The sequence below is a fragment of the Mus musculus genome, chromosome 2 (assembly GCF_000001635.26).
Source record: "Mus musculus strain C57BL/6J chromosome 2, GRCm38.p6 C57BL/6J".
Classification (NCBI taxonomy): domain Eukaryota; kingdom Metazoa; phylum Chordata; class Mammalia; order Rodentia; family Muridae; genus Mus; species Mus musculus.
In genome coordinates, this window is record NC_000068.7 from 67,377,527 (window position 1) to 67,400,991 (window position 23,465).

At 38.4% G+C, this 23,465-nt stretch overlaps 1 long non-coding RNA gene across 1 annotated transcript in view; it reads right to left on the reverse strand.

Annotated features, from left to right (window-relative positions):
- Gm13599 overlaps positions 1-22,176 on the reverse strand; it is a 90,066-nt gene extending 67,890 nt beyond the window's left edge. The window contains exon 1 of the long non-coding RNA XR_374609.1: positions 18,613-22,176. This is a non-coding gene — a long non-coding RNA (predicted gene 13599). The remainder of the gene's footprint in view (positions 1-18,612) is intronic.
- Positions 22,177-23,465: the final 1,289 nt, after the last annotated feature.

Genomic DNA, 23,465 nt, shown 5'->3' on the forward strand with positions numbered 1-23,465 from the left:
GGTAACTGGTATGTCCTCACCTAGATTTGTAAAAAACATGTGTGTGATTTCTCTTTATATGACAAGGGAAATGGCAAAGCCACAGTGTAGTTAATTTTAAATGAGATGCTCTTGTCAATAGACTCCATTATGTTACCGTGCTATTACCGGAACACTAATTTGTTTCTCTGCCCTAACCTGTAATTCCTTTGTTGGAAAAAAAGGATGACAGCCTCTCCCCTGAGAACTTGTGCCAACTGCACTTTCTCCTGAGCAGACTCTTCGTTTTCTATGGCAGAAGTTGAACTTTCTCCACAAAGGTGTTTTGAAATACAAGCAATGACAAAATACTATAGAAGGCACTATGAAATTTGACAGACCTCAATGGTCAGCCCTTAAACATGTTGTCATGAGTCCACAGCCTCCCAGGAAGACTTCATGGGCCTCAGATGTTTCTTCCAGCTCTTGGGACTTGTATTTTTAAAGTGAAATCTTTCAGCTTTTCATCTTTGCCAAATTTCATTATTTGATAATGTTTCAGGGTTTTGACAGGTGATCAAATGTTTAGTGACTAACAAATTTGTGCTTGATGCCCAAAATTGTTCCAAAGAGCCACAGAGTAATTACAGTTCAAAGCACACCATTCCATAAATTAAGAAGATGGAGCATTTCTTACTATGGCACATGCTACAGTTGAGCAGTTTATTTATAGGATTATTTTGTTACTACTTCTCACCCTCCCTCATGGCCGCCATTGTTAAGCTGGTCTATTGCGATTTGAAGTGGTGACTTAATTGTCCTGGAGTACCGTTTTCTTCCTTTCACACCATATAGATGTTTGATGGGTAAACCACTTAGAAGCTCCCCTTCTGTGCTGCTATATTTAAAGGAGCTTGTTGTGTTGTTCATGGGGATTCGTACAAAGTGTGTTCTAAGAGGAGAGAAATTACAGAGTGCTGCTGAAACTTAGGCTTTTCTCTGGGCCTTTGAAAGCCTTTCTCCTTCCATCACAGTGGGGATGGTTTCCATCAATGTTTCTGACCATCTACAGACTAACAGTGCAGAGCAGGGACTCTCTCAGGAAAAGCTTTAGAAAAGATGAGATCTTTTTTTGCACTTCTTTAGTAGCGCCCCATGAACTTCCTCTCTCTGGGACTGTCTCTCACTTCCTATGGCCCCATGTTGTTATTTTTAGTAGAAAGTGCAACCCTCAAGGGGAGGGGCCTAGAGTCAGCTTCCTAAGCCATCTGTGCCTCTGTGGCTTTCACTGTTATGTTCCCTAGGATCAGCTGGTGACGGCATTTGAAGTTAATGCCTTCATAGGTCTGTTATAAACAATTCCAGCTCTGAGTGGGATCACAATGATGGCACCACTAAGGACTCTGAGGCATGCCGGGGTCATTGTTTGAGATAATGATTGTAGTTTTCACAATAGTAGGCCTGAATTATCACCGCTCAATATATGGTAAAGAAAGAGATTTCCCAGGGATTGATGATATATTCAAGTTCCTGTGGCTGTGGCTTTTGAGACATGAAAGAAGATAAAAGCACATCTCTTTCTTGAGAATTAAAAAACTGTCTTCTATAAAACATGGATAGCCAGGAGCTTCATAAGATCTTGTTTCTCAAGTTCTTAACAAAGTCTCAGCATGGAATAATTGGCTCATGAATATAAATATTCACATCTTAAGAGTTTTATATTTTGTCTGAAGATTCAGTTTAGTGTCAAGAAGAGAGTCCCGAGACAGAGATCCAATACTCTTCTCAAGCAATCTGCGAAGTGTTCTCTGAATTAACAAACAGTTTCTTTCTAAGGCTTCATGGATGGTCCCTATCATTGTGTGTTGAAATATGCATCAGGTGGCTTCACTGGATACATGTTCCACAAATGCCATATTGATTGTTATTGATATGATGTCATGATCTAACAGACAAAAACATACCAGCCAGTAAAAGATGAAATAACTGTTATGTTCACTATGCAGTAAGAAGGGAGGGTGAGAATTCAACCCTCACAGGACTGGCTTCTAACAATATTCTACTCTGTCATTTTATAGAACATATAGAACACATTTTTGTATATTCCTTTTTTTTTTTTTTAGAAAACTCATGAATCTTTCTGCCTAAGTGTTGTTAGCTCACCATGCCCAAAAGAATACATATTTCTCAGTTAGTTGTTGTTGATTTTGCTTATTTGTATGACAGTCTGGGTATAAAAAAATGTGATTTTTAACTTATTTGTGAAACTCTTGGGAATATCATGAAGTTATCTCATTTTCAAAAACATAAAGCAAATGTGATATTAAAGAACATGAATATATGTAAAAGAAGAAGAAGAAGAAGAAGGAGGAGGAGGAGGAGGAGGAGGAGGAGAAGGAGGAGAAGGAGAAGAAGAAGAAGGAGGAGGAGGAGGAGGAGGAGGAGGAGGAGGAGGAGGAGGAGGAGGAGGAGGAGGAGGAGGAGAAGGAGAAGGAGAAGGAGAAGGAGAAGGAGAAGGAGAAGGAGAAGGAGAAGGAGAAGGAGAAGGAGAAGGAGAAGGAGAAGGAGAAGGAGAAGGAGAAGGAGAAGGAGAAGGAGAAGGAGAAGGAGAAGGAGAAGGAGAAGGAGAAGGAGAAGGAGAAGAAGAAGAAGAAGAAGAAGAAGAAGAAGAAGAAGAAGAAGAAGAAGAAGAAGAAGAAGAAGAAGACGACTCTTTGCATGCTGCCACCTCACACAAATGGCACATCAGCTTTCAAATGTGTTAGGGCAGATTAGTTGTAAAAGGGTTGGGCACTAGGGATTTTTCCCTTCCAGTAATATGGTCAATTGAAATTAGTTGAAATATTTTAATAGAAGTTTTCTTTTCACTAGAATCCTTTTAAGACTGGATATAGAATCTAACTAATAAAGATAATTATAAAATGCTTTACGGTCCTTTTTAAGGAAATGAGAGCTGAGTAGGGCAAGTTAAAGAAATTCATTCTTGGGTGAAAATGAAAAACAACGTGATCTCTACTCTCTATAAAAAAATTAACTGTCTAAGTGTGGTGTCATCATGGAAATACAGGTTCAAAGCAGTAAGTTTACATTTATCTCACGGGTTTGTGTGCTCAATATTTTCAAAGTAAAAATTATCACACATGTTGCCAGAGGTACACAGCACGTGAAAGCAATATGATCTTTATCCAGGTGATTTTAAAAAGGGACATAAAGACATACTTTTTCAATCAAAACTCAATAATAATGTGGATTCTTGCACACAAGGACCTCAGTAAAGGTAGAAACAGACTTGCCTCAGGTTTACAAACTTCCTTTAAAAGAGTAAAATGGTCATGGATGTGTCCTGCTCCTAAATGAGATCAGTTAAACTTACAGAAATTACTCAACACTGCTGTAAACCCTATAACCTAGAAGACATGAGTTTTCTGTTGTATTATAAGACATTGTTTTTTGAATTCACCATTCCTGCTCTCTCCAAACCAGATTAAATATTTAAAGTGAAATAAGTGCAATTTTCTGTTTTCTTTTCATTTGTGTGTGTCTATCTGTCTGTCTGTCTGCCTACATGCCTGCCTCCCTGTCTGACAATAGAGGTCAGATATGAGGTCCATAGAGGTCCATAGAGGGTGTGGTTGGGCTCTGAAAAACAGCTGCGTTTGTGAGGTAAGAGGCCATTTTTAACTACAACATGCCTGTGAAATGCTACCTCGATATAATAAGGACTAACACCTGTATCCTACTACCCAAAGTACAGGACTTCAAGATGCTGTCTTTAAGAACCTTTATCTAAGTATCCTTCTCCATTCCCAGATCTTCACAGAGACTAAAGAGCAAAGGCAGAGACCAGAGGTCACAGCTGTGTTCCTGAGGATATGAGCTGGTTTCAAGAATTTTAAAGGGTTTTAACACACATCTCAGGTCTACCAGTCATATATCAGAAAGATGAGATATTAAAATATCTTTATATTATTAAGTAGCTGACATCAAGACAGGAGTGTAGTAAATTTCAATTAGATATTGCCTTTCCACATTTTGGAGATTAGCCTTTAAGTTTTGATGCAAAGCCTTTTTGTGTGAATCTGTGCATTCATCCATTCTGGTTTTTCAATGCACAGGGAGCCTTCTTATTTATTCTAGCCAAAAATCTGCCCTAATTACAAAACAAATGACTGTGATATTACATAGTTGTGCTGAAACATAACTATGATTGTGGTAAAAGCACACCATTTCAAAATTAAAATTTCAACATTTATGGTGGCATGGTGAGTCAGAGACACAGAGATCCTTACATACAGGCCTGAAGACCTCAGCTCAACTCTTGTATCTCACAGAGCAGTAGGGGAGCATTGACTCAGAAGAGGTGATGTGCACAAGCTACCTGGCACGTACGCAGCAGCACACATGCATAAATGTGTCCTCCATGTGAATCACACCCACCTCCTGCACGCCAATAAATACAAGAGATGAACACAAAATCGCTATGACATGAAAAGTTAGCCCAGTGGTTTATTTCTGCATACAGGGCTGGCATAAAATATATACTATATGTGAGTCTTCTATCCAGAATAAATATAGTGAGATAAGTCTACATACAAAAGATGGGCACAATATTGTGATGGTGACTATATGTAACTTATCTCACAGACTTGGTACGAATTCGTAGTGATTACTAAGGAGTGCTCTATCTGGCTATTAAGACACACTAGCTTATCTAAGGTTACTAAAGACTTCATTTCAATCAATATCCTTAATAGTCAATTAAAGTCATACTCCCCAAAGCATAACTGTACTATTGTCATTTGTTAGGGTTGCCAAAAAAATTACAATAGAATTGAGTAGCTTCAACATTAGTGATTTGTTGTGTTGTTGATTTTGTTTTGTTTTGTTTTGTTTTGTTTTTGTTTTTTTTTTTTAGTTTGCGTTTTGTATTTCTAGATTGACAATGAAGGAAGTGTCTCTCCATCCCTCTCCCTTTGGCTTATAGATGCTACTCTTATTCTGCCTCCTCACATCTCTTCGGTGACCATGCCCTTGCTGTCTCTGCATTTAAGTTGTTTTTTCTTACAATGATTCCGGAATCTTCTTCTAAGGAAACTGTTCAGTCTAGTGACACTAATAGCCTCATTATAACTGAGTCACTGATCTAAAGACTTTACTTCCATTATAAGCACATATGAAGTTCTGTGACTTGGCAAATTAGGGGATGGGAACACAATTTTGTCAAACTCAGTCACAGGTGCAGTGAGTGTGCAGGGATACACAGGATACAGTGATACACAGAGCAGGAAACTGGGGAACCCAGGGGAAAGCATACATAAGGGTCGCAGGGGTGGTGGTGTTTTTATGATACCCAGCAAGGTGAAGAATAATCATTTCTCAATGTCCACAAAAATTAATGTATGTTCTCTATGTTCTCTTTCCTCACTAGATGGAAGCTTTGTAGGTGGTGACAAGGCTCAGTGATTAGGAGTGCTTGCTTCTCTTCCCTTCTCATCCTCTCAAGCTCTTATCCTCTTCTCCATCTGTCCCTTCACATCCCTATATCCCTCCACCTCTCTCCATATGCTCATGGCCTGCCTCTTTCTCTCTCTCTCTCTCTCTCTCTCTCTCTCTCTCTCTCTCTCTCTCTCTCTCTCTCTCTCTCTCTCTCTTTCTCTGGCTTTACTACCCCCTCATCTTCCCTCCCCATTCCCTAATAAACTCTATTCTATACTAAGAAAAAAAAAAGAGTGCTTGCTTACTGATATAATAGAGGACCAGCATTCAGATCCCAGATCCCACACCAGGCAGCTCAGACTGCCTATAATCCAATGATTCTGACATTCTCTTCTGACCCCTACTGACACACACACACACACACACACACACACACACACACACACAGAGAGAGAGAGAGAGAAAGAGAGACATACATGTACACATGTGCACACAAGCATGCACACACACAAACAAACAAGAAAATGACCCTTGTTTTTATTTTTAATATTTAATACATTTTGGAAAGAATAGGAATAGTAGAATTAAAACTTTGCCTTATAATACTGCAAAAAAATCATGTCTTCTAACTTATAGATCACTTCGGAGTTTTTAATGTTTATCTCATGTAGTTTGTACATTTAAGAAAATTTCAGTGCTGATGTCTGCCTACAGAAATATTTGTACAGTACTGGCAGTAAAATTTGGGCTGACCATACATAGAGATATGGGTTTTGATTTTCCAATGTCTTTCCAATAATGTTTGGTTCTTTCCTTTCTACATGATGTCTTTACACCATTTTAAAACATATTTAGATTTCATTTCTTCCTGGGGGCTTCATATGAGAGTAAGATTCACAAAAAAATATTTAAGCACATGTAATACCATTTAGTGGGTGCTCAGTAGTTACAAAAGGCAATGTTAGATTCAATGTAGGCAGTACAAATGTCCTGCATTAAGCTGACTGGACGGGAGGAAACAAGTTAATCAAATTAACCAGAGTGGCAGAAGATATTAAGGAGGCTTCAAGTTCCAGAAGAACTCAGATATGGCTCTGAATGTTTATGATTGTGCAATCTGGGGACAGCTTCCATAAGTAAATGGCTTTTTTTTTTTGACTTAATGAAGACCATTCTTTAGGAATCCGTGCATGAACACAGGTGGAGAGGCAAAGAATTCAGATGACCCAAAGAGCACCAGAAGCAGAACAGACCACCATGGATAGGTTTAGTCCAGTCGATATAAAGCATCATAAAAATTTTTATGACTTCGTTTAGCTTTGATGCTCTAAGTCTAACTTCTAAATGTCTTATCAAAGCATGGGTAAATGAGCAATGGGCCAGATAGGGGTTTGTGTCTGTTAAAACGGTGGGTGTTACAGAATACAAATGAGGCATTCATCCTGATTTCTGTACCTAAGAATTATATTTGTCTATTTTTCTTGATTCTGTCTTTGGATGCCATGTGGATTGATCTTTGTGCTTGATCTTTGTTAACTGCTGTGGTGGGACATGAGGGGCAGAAAGCCCTGAGAGGCATAATCAGAATGAGAAAAGTAGACATTAAGGAGTTAACTTCCCTGTCATCCCATCCCATTCTGTTGAAAGCTGTATTGTTTCAGTAAGTTACCCTCAAAAAACAAAATAAAGTGTAGAATCTCATTACATCAGGTTAAATGTCTTCTTACCTTATAGCCTTGGACAAATTATTTAAATTACTTAAACTCCCTGGCCTTGTTTTCTTTTTATTGTAATTACGGACAGCCTAGTTAGCATTATTAAACCTACTACATAAAAATTGTATATGCAGAGCAGAACATGTGGTACACATTCAAGAGAAAGCATCCTTTATGACCTTTTCAGAGTACATTGTACACAGGGTCCCATTCCCTATATATCTTTCTTAGATCTGACTACCAAAGGTGATGGTCACAGAAACTGAGCAATAGGAGAGACAGAGAAGGAGAGTAATCATTTTCATCCTTACTTAACCTTGCCAAGCAAGTGGAATGGACATTTCTTCTTCACGATTCTGTGAGTTTACTTCACTCAGTTAGAAGAGTCATATAACTTTCATAACAGTTAAAAGTGGGCAGCAGTTATATAAAAATTCTTTAGGATTAACCATCTAGGATGCCATACCTATATTGCAGGCAGCTAATAATTTTTGTTTCCAGGATGTCAGGCATGCATGTAAAATGAAGTGCCTACAAATACAAATGACCACTCTTTATTACTTCAAAGTGTGATACAGCATCTAAGGCAGGCATCTACCTCCACCATAAGCATCGAAGAAGACCAGACACAAACAGTAAGGCTTCCTCATTCACATGTGTATAGAAGGTTTATTCTCTCTCTCTCTCTCTCTCTCTCTCTCTCTCTCTCTCTCTCTCTCTCTCTCTCTCTCCCTCTTACTCTCTCCCTCTCCCACCCCCTCTCTCTCCATACCCTCCTATCTCTCTAAATGAGTGGTTCTCAACTTTCCTAATGCTGTGGCCCTTTAATACAGATCCCTTTTGGAAACTCCCAACCATAAAGTTATTTTCATTTCCACTTCATAACTGCAATTTTGCTGTTATGAATTGTGATGTAAATATCTGTTTTTACAGTGTTCTTAGGCTACCCCTGTGAAAGGGTTCTTCACTCTTCCAAAGGGGTTACCAACCACAGGTTGAAAGCCACTGCAAATGACTAAACAGGCAGGAAATAAAACGTGATAATCTGTTGAATAGCTGAGTCAAGACAGCCATTGTCTTATCTTCCTGATGCTGTAGTCTCTCAGAAGAACAATCCCTAGGCATAGAAACCATTTAAAAAATCAACTTTACTTTTGGATGGAAAGTGAAAAATGGCATTGTACTTGAATGTGTCCATGACAGTTAGATAGATTGGACATTAACTGGTTTTCTTCTCTGAAAGAGGAACCTGAAACACAAGAATATTATAGGACAATGCATGATTAAATGAATAAAAATGTCATTGAACTCTGGTCTTCAAATCCAAATTTAGTCCAAAAATCAAGACACAATGCATATTAGCTTTAACTAAAAAGCAATCCTTGACTTGCTTCATATGTAGCTCACAGTGAACAATAATGGAGATGACTCAACATTAATCTCTCAGCCTTCTACACCTGTTTGTTTATCTAGAACTTTCTATGCCTGTGTCCTTGACACTCCTTATGTTACTCTGCTTCACTGACTATAGAATGGAAAAATGAGCACTTCCCCCTGGATATGAGGATAACTTACAGTTTCTATTGCTGTGATAAACACTGTGACAAAAAGCAACTTGGGAGGAAGGGTTTATTTCATCTTATAGTTCCATAACAGTCTATCACTAATAGAAATTAAGACAAGGATTCAAGTCAGGAACCTGGAGGCAAAAGTGAAGTAGAAGACATAGAGGACTGTAGCTTACATTTTTTTTTCCTTCTGAATTTCTCAGCCCACTTTCTTATACTGTCCAAGAATACCTACCCCATAGTGGTACCTCCCACATCAACCATCAATCAATAAACCTACACACTTGTATACAAGCCAATCGTATGAAGACATTTTCTCATTTAAGATTCCTTTTACCAAGATGACCCTAGTTTATGTCTCATTGACATAAAGACTATACAGCAAAGTACTAAACAAATTTTACAGGTCACAATTGTGAAATATGTTTAAACCTATAATTGATAGATGAGTGTCTAATACTCTCTAGCTATTGTTATGGGCGGTACCACTCAGATTTCTCAGAATGGTAATATGCAGCAATATCTCTTTCCTCATTTTTCTATTTGTCAACATTATTTCTTCTGCATGAACAAATTGACACAGGCTACGTCTTAATTGTACAAACCAGGTGATATTTTCATTATTTATCTTGGTTAGCTCCTTGCTGCATTTGAAATAGCTTCCTTGGCATTCATGACATTGCATCTCTCTCTGACTGCCTCTGGCAGTCACATGCAGTTGTGCAAGTTTCAAACTAGTCAAAGACAACTCTTCAAAATGAAAATCACTGGCATAATATAAAGGGTTTCTAACAGATGGTGGTAGCATGGTCTAGTCTGACTCAAATTTGTAGATTTACTAAAAAGATATGGATGAAATGTTGAGGAGATACAAGCTCCGCTTTATGGAAAGTCACCATATAGCACATGAAGGGCAATTTTTCACAGTTGAATCTCCTCCGTTTTTACCAAATAATCCTCCCTTGTCCCATAAATGTCGGTAAACCTTTTTTCTCAATTTACTCTACGTCAGTGGTTCCCAGACTGTGAGTTGCAACTCCTTTGAGGGTTGACTCTTTCACAGGAGTTGCCTAAGACAAGTAGAAATGCACATATTTACGTAGAAATTCATAACAGTAGCAAAATTACAGTAATGAAGTAACAATGGAAATAATTTGATGGGAGAAGTCACAACATGAGCTGAATTAGAGGGTTGCAGCACTAGGGAGGCCAAGAACCACTTCTCTACATACTCTCATTGAGTGATTTGATAGACCTTCCCTGTTATAGCTGTCACCTTCTGTCTGATGAATCCTCAGTCTTTCCCTCTAGCACCAACTTCTCAGAGTTACAACTGTCTAGCTATGTCCTGAACATAAAGATCTTAGGGAAAATGCAAATTCAGTGACCACACAATTCATCTCACCAGTGATCTTTACCTCTGAAAGGTGTCATTTTTGTTGTTGTTGTTGTTGTTGTTGTTTGGGGGTTTTTTGTTGTTGTTTTGTTTTGGTTTGGTTTGGTTTGGTTTTTTTGAGACAGGGTTTCTCTGTGTAGCCCTGGATGTCCTGGAACTCACTCTGTAGACCAGGCTGGCCTTGAACTCAGAAATCCGCCTGCCTCTGCCTCTGCCTCTGCCTCTGCCTCTGCCTCTGCCTCTGCCTCTGCCTCTGCCTCTGCCTCTGCCTCTGCCTCTGCCTCTGCCTCTGCCTCTGCCTCTGCCTCTGCCTCTGCCTCTGCCTCTGCCTCTGCCTCTGCCTCTGCCTCTGCCTCTGCCTCTGCCTCTGCCTCTGCCTCTGCCTCTGCCTCTGCCTCCCAAGTGCTGGGATTAAAGGCATGCGCCACCACGCCCGGCTCAAGGTGTCAGTTGTAATGCCATCTAATCCTTGTACTTTTCAACAATTGTGTAGTGAAGTTCAAGTATGTTATAAAGATATGTGCAACGGGATGCCAAAGAGATACATGTTTGTGGAGTCCCCTGTGCTTTCCAGCCATGGGAGCATGGGAGTGTTGTCACAAAACTGAGGATATTGTAGTTTCTCAATACTTAGTGGTAACTTCATCAACTTAATATTTGTGGATGCTGTGATGACAGCTCAAAATTGTCTCTACCTCCTGGAGTCAGTGAATATTTTGGAGAAATAATTCTTCACGTGGTCCCCATTAGGTAGACCATTGGAATTAGAACATCTAGAGGTTAAACTAGAAATGTCACAGCCCTATATCTGTACCACAGAAATTGCTGTGGTTGTGCCTAATTTTTTGCTTTGTTCTCTCTTCTTGGCCATCCTAGTATGTACTTTTCTATCTCTCAACAGCAGAGTTTTAAACGGCTATTTTATAAGCTTTGTAAGATTTATAAGCTGCCATCGTTCCCATGATTACCTATTTTTGACACAGCTAGCAGGTATGTCAATGTAAAGGACAAATCTAACTTGGCAGCTGTGTGTAATTTACCTACGCTCGTTCCTACTCTCTCTCTACTGGAGTGAATTCAGGGGCTTCCCATGATTCAGCTTTATTACCTCCTGGAGAAATCTTACTCTGAACACACCTTCTAAACATCTCCCTCTGAGTGTTTTGGATGCCTTCATTTTCTTATTGACCATTCACTGGGGCTAATCCTTGCTCCATCTCTTCTTCTGCCTCTACTAAAATCTGTATGAGAATTCAAACTGCATCTCAGTCATCTTTGCCTTCATTATCCTAGAACATTTCTTTAGCTGTACTAATTATGCAACACATTGGGAATGAATGAAAAATTAGGGCAGAGTTATGTGGTTGAAGAGGTTACGCTGAGATAGTTTATGAAGGGCTACTGTTAATAAACTGAACAAAAGAAATTACCTGAAACCTTCCTGGAAACGATAAAGATTGAAAGAGGAATGCCAGGAATTCAAAGGCAGGAATGAGCAATGATTTTGTTGAAGCCAGATGAGGACATCCTTCTCTTGTCTCTTATATTTTGGTAATTTCCCTTTGTTTCTGTTTCCATTTTTATGCCTGTATAAAACTTGTTTATGTTTATTTCAATTTTTATTTCTCTAAGGGTAGGGCTCAATAATTCTAGGAGTATATATGAGCTGCCTCCATATTTTAAATTCAGACAGATCCATATTTTTTTTAACAGCCCATATTTACTTTTCTTCTCTTTTGTAGTCATAAATACACACTCATGGGGAAAAATATAAAACAGCAATGCAATTTGTGATGGTGATTTTTTTGAGTGTAGAAAGATGATCTGTAGGATCTGTAAAGTACTTAAACATTTCCAAAGTTCCTGGAAAATTTGGCAAATTAGGTGTTTGATATTTTCCATTGTTGCATTAAAAGATTTACTATTTTAAGTTTATAGCAAATAAATGATGAATATTGCATAAATGGCAAAGAAATTTATCCTTTCAGCCCTTAAGTTCTGCTGTTTTCTATTCAAGGTACCTTTCTGTGGTGGGAAGGGGTATTGTATTTGAAACAAAGTTTCAAGCTCAGTCTGGCCTTAAACACATAATCCTCCAGATTCAGCTTCTTAAGTGATGTAATTATGACTTCCACCACTTCAAACTTCAAAGTAGCTGTGAAAGCACTCAATGGAATAAGAGGTCAAGAGTTTGAAAGAGAACAAGAGGTGTATGGGAGGCACTGGAGATAGGAAAGGAAAGAGAGACATAACGTAATTACAGACAAATTCCAGAAAGGGAGATTTTGTCTACACATATGATTAACACAAGACTGTCGAAAAGTCACTATGGAACTACTTCCAATAGATGGAATCGTCCTCCTGTGCTCAGCTCTATCTCCTCTGAAAGTGCTCCCTCTCCCTTCTTGTCAGGAAACATGACACTTCCCTGAGATAACACCTTCTGTAGATATTATGCTTGTGTCTGGAGGCCATTTTTCCTCTTGGCCATAGGTCAGCTACTCTCGGATTAAAAATCTTGAACAGTTGAGGCTCATTCCAATCACATGTGTCAGTTTTCACCAGTCCACCATCAACTCATCATAACTCATGAGGCTTGCTCTCTCTCTCTCTCTCTCTCTCTCTCTATATATATATATATATATATATATATATATACACACACACACACATATATATACATATATACACACACATATGCATATGAATGTGTGTGTGTGTGCCTATATGTATGTATACTTAATTTATAATGTATATAAATTATGTATAATTAAATATATATAATATAAAATATATTTATAATACAAAATACATGTAAATAATATAAACATGTAAAAATATTTTAAAATATATACATATATATACTCATACATCTGTATACATATATAATATATTTTATGTATAAATGTGTTACACATGATATACTAATATATTATATGAAATTTATTATGTTATTATATTAAATAATGTATATATTATATATAGAGAAATATAGTATATAGATTTTGTATTTGTATACATAATATATGTGTGTGTATATATACACATTTATATATATACTAATCTAACTATAATTCTACCAACCTCTATAATTATGCTCAATAATGGACAATCTTATTCATAACTGCAATATATGTTTATGAAATGATATGTACATTTCATTTCTTAAAGTCAACTAAAATTTTAGAAAGATATTAAATATAAATAAAATGCATTCAAGAAGAATCACTGAGTTATTAAGCATTATTGAAAATGTAATATTTTACCTATATCTATTTAGAAATACAAATTTTCTATTCAATCTAAAAAATTAATTATCTGTTTTATTAAAATATATCATAGAACACACAAGAAATGGTATGATTGTAATTTTGAAAATGTTTTCATACTTAGCCATTTTTACTGGATATTTTATTTATTTACATTTTAAAAGTTATCCCCTTTCCTGAGTTCCCCCAGAAGCCCCCTATTCCATCCCCGTCCTCCTGTTTCTATGAAGGTATGAAGGTGCTCCCCACACTCCCACCCACTCCTGCCTCCCCACCCTTGCATGCTTCAAATGCTACAGTTTTAGGGTTTTTTGTTTGTTTGTTTGTTTGTTTGTTTTTTGTTTGTTTGTTTGTTTGTTTGTTTGTTGAGACAGGGTTTCTCTGTGTAGCCCTGGCTGTCCTGGAACTCACTCTGTAGACCAGGCTGGCCTCGAACTCAGAAATCTGCCTGCCTCTGCCTCCCAAATGCTGGGATTAAAGGTATGCGCCACCACTGCCCAGCCAGTTTTAATTTCTATGTTCCATATTTTATTTAAATAGAAGTTCAGCTATATATTTCAGTACATAAATAAAATCAGCCAGTAAAATATGTGTGATAATACAGTAGCAGATCTATGTGAGTGATTGCTTTTATCAATACACATGAGGCTGGAGAGATGGCCCAATGGATAAATGTGCTTGTCATGCAAAGTTTCAAGAATGATATTCGATATTCTGAGTTCAGTCCTGGAATCCATATAGACTATCAAAGAGAGAACTAAGCTACACAAAGTTGTCATACCTCTGCACATGTCCCTTGGGATTCGCACATATTCTCTCTCTGTCTCTCTGTCTCTGTCTCTGTCTCTCTCTCTCTCTGTGTGTGTGTGTGTGTGTGTATGTGTGTGTGTGTGTGTGTGTGTGTGCGCGTGTGTGTGTGTGTGCAAGGGGGTGTTGCAGAAATTGCATATGAATGCAGTTCTTGTGAGAACCTGAAGAGGATATCAGATATCATGGATCCTGCTGCCCAGTGTAGATGGTGGGAATCAAGCCTGGTTCTTCTGCACAAAACAGTAATGGACCTTAAATGCTGAGCCATCTTTTCAAGCCCTTTTATCAAAATGTAATTAGGTTCCCCTCTTTAAATGGGTATGTTGACACCTTGGTACTCACCTTGGAGTTCATATTTAAGTTTACATCTAGTTTATCTTCTCTTTAAGGGCATTATTATAGAGATTCTTCTCTTCTGTTTTACCAACTTCTCTGCTGCTCTCCCTGCTGTAACCTTTGATGGACAATTTTTCAAGGCTTGGCGTTGTGCTCACTCTTCATCAGACTCTATACACTCTCTCATGAGCAAGCTCAACCACATTAACTACATTAGTAAAACTAGAAGTCAGACACTGTGTAAGTTATGTGTTCTATCTGAACCTCTCCTCAATGTGCTGGGGCTCTATCTTTATCCTCTGGACATCTTGGTACCCAACTCATCCTCTATCTTTCCTTGCAAAGTAGCCTTCCTATGCTATTTTTGACATCATTTAGTGGAATCACATTCCACTTTATTTTATACACAGAGAATAATGAAATTCTTCTTCCTCAGGACAGCTATGTCATGTCTATATTCTATCATCTTGCTTTGTTCATGTTCCAGTCTTGGTACGTTTCATATTAATTTATATTGTCCACCTTCATCATCACCCAGTCTATCCAAGGTTTGTGACCACTCTCCTAGAGCACACTCACTCCTTTATATCTTTGAGTTTTACGTCTGAGGATTCAACAAACCTCACACTTAAAAATAATTAGAAAAATAGAAACAACAATATAATAAAAGAAATGCAAGTAAAAACAGTTTAAAACTATTTATAAACACTTAGATTATAGTAGGAGTTAAAAGTCATCTTGATCTCATTTAAAATATAGAGGAAGATGAACATAGATTGCATTCAAATATTAAATCATTTCATAAGAAGTATATGAGCATCTGCAGATTTGTGTTTCTTCTGGAAATTTCTGGAACCAATTCTAAATAAGTTCCATGGAGTAAGTAGCTTCTATGTATATATTCTAGCTTATCTTCCATGTATAATTTGGAAAATTTCAATATAGCCCATTATGCAGTATTATGATTTGGCTCTTCCTATCTGGAGGGAATTGTTTCTTGTGGGAGATTTCACAATCTCTAAACATGATTACCTTGCTGTGTCTGAGTACATGTGACATCTGACATCAAGTGAGTAAAACCTGGGAGGGCTGCCCAGCATCATAAGCATGAAGAACAGGCCCCTGAAATAATGACCGACCTGACCTCAGATGCCAATAGTGCCAAGGCTGACAAAACCTTCTGTACCTTTCTATTTGACTAAGCCTGGAATAGTCAAAATGTCCTCCCCAGGCCCTTGGTCATTTGTTGCTCATCCAGCTCCATGTTTCCTCTCAGACTCTTTTCAACCATATTTCTATGCCTTGTGATTTCTCCCATCTTAGGATATTTGCACATGCACTAGAAAAACCTCATTAAAAAGATTATCCATATACTATTTTTTCCTGGAGAATCTTTGCATGGTATCTTCACTAGGACAATTCTTCTGAGTCCATTTATAAATCTGTAGAACTTTTATGTGATGGATTATGATTTGGCTCTCACGAGGCTGGAAACCACAAATATGGGTAGACATATTTCTTTCAGTTGAATACCACCGAGAACAAGCTTGACTCAAAGCTCCTCTTTGTCAAGTGTTTCATTTATTTATTTTCTAAGCATTCATTTATGCACTTATTTAAATGTAGAGTTTTACTCAAAGTAACTCATGTGTGGAGCTCAGTGCATAAAAGAGATTAAAAGGGATTATGCCAGATCACTGCTTTGATTAGACACAGCTCAGTACAATCTCATCTAAGATACATTTTACCGTTTGCCATGGTCCTGAAGAACATACATCAAAATGACAGGGTATGGTGACTGAGGCTGATATACAGGCTTGCTGCATTCGCATGTGAAATGCCAATGACAGTCCTTAACCTCAGTGTACAACAGACTCTAGATACTGTGACTTCCACATGGAGAATATCAATATTGTATGAGTCATTTTCATCACTGGCTGACATATTTGTCTCAACAATGTCACCAAGTCATATTTCGGGGGTTATACATGAAAATAATATTATTCCTTCAAGTCATCAGTCCCAGTCCATGACCTGGGGTTATCTTTCAATTCTTTTCCAAATCTTATTTTTTTTTTCTGAAAAAAAATGTTTTGGTGTACTCATTTTCTCTTTGTCATAGCTGGCATCTGCTTCAGCATAATACACCAATAGATGCTAGGAACATTTGGATATCTAATAATTCATGGAAGCACTAATATTAAAAGCAATGCTTTGAAAAATATAAACCTTCTTTTTCCTGATTTCCCTTGTAAATGATTTAGTCCAGTTAAAGTTCACAGTAGTGAAGCCTGAATATCACATAGTTTGAGAGTCCTTAATAATAAAATAAATATTATATGGATACATAAATTGAAGAAAAACATACTAGCAGGTTAATTTTCCAGTTGGCTTGTCTTTCCTAACAATGGAATTAAAACGGATTATGTTTTATGAAACTGTGAAATTATTTTGGCTAAAGCTTCCAGAGGGTTGGAGTCCATAATGACAGAAGCAGATTGGCAGGATTTGGTTTGGCCACACACTTTATTACCATATCAGGAAACAGAAAAAAGTGCAGTCTGAGAAATATTTTAAAATTTTTAGATATCTTGTTAACTTGACTCTTCCAGGACAACCTTTTTGTTTGCTTGTTTGCTTGCTTGTTTAATTAATTATTTGCTTTATTTACATTTCAAATGTTATCCCCATTCCCGGTTCCCCCCACCCCAGAATTCCCTATCTTATGCCCCTTCCCAGACCTGCTTCTATGAGGGTATTCCCCCTCTCACCCACCCACTCCCATCTCCCCGCCCTCAAATTTCTTACACTGGGGCATTGAGTCTTCACAGGACCAAGTAAGTAACTTAAAAGCAAAGTTACTTCACTGTTTGAATGCCTCTTGTTTAGAAATACAGCCTCCAGTTGAAACATATAAAAGATATTAAGTAGCTATTATGCCAGGGCCTAGCAAACACAGAAGTGGATGCTCACAGTCAGCTATTGAATGGACCACAGGGCCCCCAATGGAGGAACTAGAGAAAGCACCCAAGGAACTAAAGGGAACTGCAACCCTATAGGTGGAACAACAATATGAACTAAGCAGTACCCCGGAGCTCTTGTCTCTAGCTGCATATGTATCAAAAGATGGTCTAGTCGGCCATCACTGCAAAGAGAGGCCCATTGGACTTGCAAACTTTATATGCCCCAGTACAGGGGAACGCCAGGGCCAAAAGGGGGAGTGGGTGGGTAGGGGAGTGGGGGTGGGTGGGTATGGGGGACTTTTGGTATAGCATTGGAAATGTAAATGAGCTAAATACCTAATTAAAAATGGAAAAAAAAAGAAATAGCAAAGACCTCAAAAAATATTTTCAGTATATTTATTGATTTAAAAGTATGGAATTTTGCTACTTAAACTGTGTTCATTTCCTGTCTTCTGCAATATTAATTCTAGTTATCTAGTGTGACAGAATTGGTGTGTTTGTTTATATTACTCAATCTATAATATATGGAATGCTAGATTCTATGCTTAAATAGTTTTTGCCTTTTTCTCGGGAACCTTTTATCACTACACACTTGATTACTATCTGAAAGAAGCAATTTCATAATCGTTCTGAACTGACAAACTGTACTCACTATATTGTGGTTGAATGTGTCTGTAATTCGGGAGCTCTGTAATTGCTAAGATTATCATTATAGGGTGAGCATGACATTAAAAAAACTCATTTCCTTCTGTCTTTAGCATATAATTTTGATATATGGCTATTTTCTGCAAGTCCCTCATTGACATTTCTCAGGCCCAGGAAGTTGCATCTATTAACATATATTACTCTGTATTGTGACCGTTATTTTCACTTGATGAGGAGGCGAGAACACACACATAAAAGTAAACCTAATTCAGAAGGGGAGCCAGGGGCAGAGAAGTAAATCGAGCGTCAGATGTGTGTTTGCAGTTCTTGGCAAAGTTATCAAGTGTTCCCCAAAGCATATTGGGAAACATCACTCATGCTGGAGACCCCCGCCATCCGTCAGTCCTGCTTGCTAAGCCCCTGAAAACCACATCTGTTCCCTACTGATAGCTTTTAAAATGTTTGCCTTTAATGTCTTCTAACAGGAAGTGGAAATTGGGCGAAGCCTGTGCTCACCAACGTTTCGGAGTCTCCCTGGGAGCCATGCAGACGATTTCATGAGAGACTCAGACCTGAAGAGTGAAGAAGTACCTTTGGACAAGATGTCACCCAAGAGCGGTCAGAGCCCCAGCATGGAAGGTTAGCGCCAACATCTTGATGTGTTTTCTGATACTGGACTCTGAAAAACATAAGTGCTTCATTTAAAATTAACAAGAAAATTGACGGCAACCTAGAGAATAAAAGAGTTAATTCAGAGATAACAGTACTACATGATAATCCTTCCATTATTAAAATATCTTTTCAGGTCAACATACATTTTCAATATTAGACTTTGCAACATGAATTTGATCATTATCTGCTCTTCCTTTTGTGAAAATGTAAAAATCATATTTTTTCTTTCTCTGAGTGAGTTATAAAAAGATAAAATATATGTAACTGTCAGCAGCAAAATGAAACATTAAATAACAATGCCCTGAGTATCTTTTTCAGACAATTAGATTAAATGTGTCTAATAAATTTGGAATAAAAAGAGACATGACATTGTAACATTATAAGATGAAAACACATAAATGTGATAAATGATTTACAAATGCTATTAAATATTAGTAGCTCATATGTTAGCAACTGAACTACTAATATATTTTTGACAATGATAGTAATTTATTTGAAAGTACAGTTGTTTATACCAGTTGTGATCAGACCTTTTCATGTTCAGAATTTTTTCAGTCTCAGCCAAGTAATCCATAGTGTAGGTTTTGTAATACTTACTAAAGACCACCATTATTTTTGCTTTGAGACTGTTAACGGGAATATATATAGCAAACTTTCTCACTTCCAGCTAACATGAGCAATGTTGACTACTCTACTGACTCTTCCACTTTATAATTTTGGAAGGTGTGTTGTGTAGTCCTTGGAAATTTTTGGATTTAAACTGTTTTCTGTGAACCAGTCTACAAGCATTAGCTAAGATGTCATTAAGATGCTTGGGTTCACAGTAGTCCTACACAATCTTGAGTGGTTTTCATTAAACCTTAAGAAGCTATTTTTTATGACAGTACAGATTGAGCCTTAATATAAATTTACATGTGGCTCATCCCATTTGATTACATTTAGTTTAACTATGTAACTTAGGGTGGGCAGTGGGTGTGGGAAGAGGGGAGTTTGCTAATGATGTATGAGTCTTTAAATGCATATGAATTGGTGTCTCCATCTCTATTTATTCTAAGTTCATTTAGGTGTAACCAAGTGAAATCCTAAATCAATTAAATATCAATCTTTAAGGCTTTTCTCCTTGTGTATTTTTGGTGTGATTAAACTTAGTCTGCACAAGATTGAATGCAAGTGAAAGATAAGTCAAAAACAGTCAAGGTCCAAAGAGAAGATTTAAAGACTGTCTTCCCCAGGTTCTGGTATTGTGAGCCTGTGGAGATCTTAGAATGAGAATACAAAACTGAGGCCAACTAGCTGATGGAAGTCATGAGACAGTAAATTCCACTCCCACCACCTGCTGACTTTTGTGTTCTTCAGTTCCTGGGCAAAGGTTTTCAGTAATACTTTGGTTTTATAGACTTAGAGATAGTATTCCCAGGATATTTGTTATTTGTTGTCAAGCAAGACAAATCTGTGTTTAGTCTATAGTTTTATAGTTCCGTACAAATTTCACACAAGATGTTTCGATCCCTTGACTCCATTTCCTACCAGATCCACCTTCCTTTCTTCTGTACCCAGTTTGTGTCCACATTCTGCCATTTTTTTCTTTTTACCCATATAATCCAATTTATGCCCCATATCCTTGAATGTGTAGCTTTTCACTAGTGTTGTTGACTTCTTAGTAGCAACTCTATTTTTAAAGTTTTTTATTGATTATTTTGTTTATTTACATTTCAAATGTTGTCCCCCTTCCCAGTCCCCTCCCCTGATTCCATCCCTCTTCCCCTTTGCCTCTATGAGGTTGCTTAATTATTTTTATTTATTTGCATGCCAAAGGTTATCCCTTCTTGGTTCCCAATCACAGAGTTCTTCTCCCCTCCCCTTAACCTCTGAGAGGGTCCCTCCTGACACCCCCTCCATGGAGAATCAGGTCTCTACAGGATTAGGGAAATCCTTTACCACTGAGGCCAGAGAAGATAGTTCTCTGCTACATCTGTGCTAAGGGCCTCAGACTAGCCTGTGTATGCCCTTTGGTTTTTGGTTAAGTCTCTGGGAGCTCCCAAGGATCTAGTGCGTTGACTCTCTTGGTCTTCCTATGAGGTTGCCATCCCTTCAATTCCTTCAATCCTTCCCCTAATTCTTCCATAGGTCCATCCAATGCTTGGATATATGTGTATATATCTCAGTCAGCTGCTGGTAGAGCCTCTCAGAGGACAACCCTGCTAGGCTCCTGTCTACAAGTTCAACATAGAATCAGCAATAGTGTTAGGGTTTACTGCCCACCCATGGGAGGGATCCCTGGTTGGGTAGGTCACTGGTCAGTCATTTCATCCAGTCCCAAAAGGACATGGATGGTATGTACTTACTGATAAGTAGATATTAGCCAAAAATGTACAGAATGGCCATGATACACCCAACAGACCCCAAGACGTTAAATATGAAGCAAGGCCCAAGTGAGAATGCTTCAATCTTACTTAGAAGGGGGAAAAAATCATGGGAGGCAGAGGGAGGGAGGGACCTGGGTTGGAGAGGGAAGAGGAGGGGAACAGGGGAACAAGATCAGGCATGGGGAGAGGTAGGATAGAATCCCAGAGGCCCAGAAGAATGAATGGAAATACGCAGGTGCCAGTGAGGGATCTTTAGAAAGTCCCAGAGACCTGGGATGAGGGAGGCTTCCAGGATTCAATGTGGCTGACCTTAGCCAAAATGCTCAACAGTGGAGATACGAAAATGGAAGAGACCATCTCTAGTAGTTAGACAGGACCCTCAGCACAGGGATGAGGACCCTAACCCACCCTCAAAATTTTTGACCCAAAATTGTTCCCGTCTAAAAGAATTGCAGGGGGAAAATGGAGGAGAAACATTCTTGAAAAAAACAAAACAAACAACAACAAAATGAAACAAACAAATCTGATCCTCCATCTCCTAGAAGCCATCAACTGGCAATAGCTGTTCAGATAGGACTGACACTTCAGGCCCAATTCCCCTCTCCATGCTAGGATTTGAGTCTATAACTATCTTTTTGGTGGTGTTGTTAAATTTTCAAATATATTGACATACCAAGAACTAAACATTAAAACTCAAAGAAGAAAAGAAATGTAATAGGATAAACACTGATAATTTTATTTTGGTTTTCTTTTATCTGTGCTACAAAAAAAACAAAACAAAAAAAAACAAACAAACAAACAAAAAAAACACCTCAAACTTATATGTTACTATTCGTGAAAGAAAGAAAAAAAATTTAACTATGAGCCCTTTTGAATACTTCCTTGGTGCCCATATATCTGATTCTGAATGTGATGATTATAAATTATTTTCATGTTTAAGTAGTTTATGTTAATGAGCATTGACTAAGCTTAATGAACCTATACTAACAGAGTGTATTGCCAATGCTTCTTGTTACAAAAAGATGTTCTATTCCAAGGACATAAACATATTTCCTAGGATAGTATGAAGACTGACGGGTTTCAGAGTTTGACAGTATGAATTAATCCAATGCAGTTGTTCTCAACCTGTAGGTCTCAACCTCTTTGGAATAGAATGACCTTTTCACAGTGGTAGAATATCAGATATCCTGCATATCAGGTATTTGCATCATGATTCCTAACAGTAGCAGAACTGCAGTTTTGAAATAACAATGAGGCCGAGAGTATTTTGCACAGGCCCCAGACATCCAGGCACTTTCTTGACCAGAGGATAGGGGTCCACCCGACCCGGGAGTGCTTTGCCTAAGCATCGGCAGCAGACATCTTGGTTCCGGGACCCCGCCTAAAGTATTCTGCACAGGTGAGAGTGCGGAATAAAGAAGCAAACAGCTTCTGGGACAGACTGGAGCCACAAAACTTCTAAGGCAGCCCCCCTTTCGGGCCCCAGACATCTGGCCACTTTCCCGGCCAGAGGATAGGGGTCTGCCCGGGCCGGGAGCACTTGGCCTGAGCATCGGCTACAGAAATCTTGGTTCCAGGACTCCTCCGAGAGTATTCTGCACAGGTGAGAGTGTAGAATACAGAAGCTAACAGCTTCTGTGACAGGACAAAGCAACTCATCCTTGGGACAGGTCCTGTTTTGGGCCTTCGTCTTCGGCCAAGAGGGAGGTCTTAACACCAGATATCTGTACACCTTACCTGTAAGAGGAGAGCTTGCCTGCAGAGAGTGCTCTGACCACTGAAACTCAGAGGAGAAATCTAATCTCCCAGGTGTGCGGATAGAGGCTAACAGAATCACCTGAGGAACAAGCTCTAAACAGAGACAAGTAAATCAACTAACTCCAGAGATTATCAGATGGTGAAAGGTAAACATAAGAATCTTACTAACAGAAACCAAGACCACTCACCATCACCAGAACCCAGCACTCCCACCTCACCCAGTCCAGGGCATCCCAACACACCCGAAAAGCTAGAACTGGATCTAAAAGAATATCTCATGATGATGATAGAGGACAACAAGAAGGACCTTAATAACTCACTCAAAGAAATACAGGAGAACACTGCTAAACTGGTAGAAGATCTTAAAGAGGAAGCACAAAAATCCCTTAAAGAATTACAGGAAAACATGACCAAACAGGTGATGGAATTGAATAAAACCATCCAAGACCTAAAAAGGGAAGTAGACACAATAAAGAAAACCCAAAGTGAGGCAACGCTGGAGATAGAAACCCTAGGAAAGAAATCTGGAACCATAGATTCCAGCATCAGCAACAGAATACAAGAGGTGGAAGA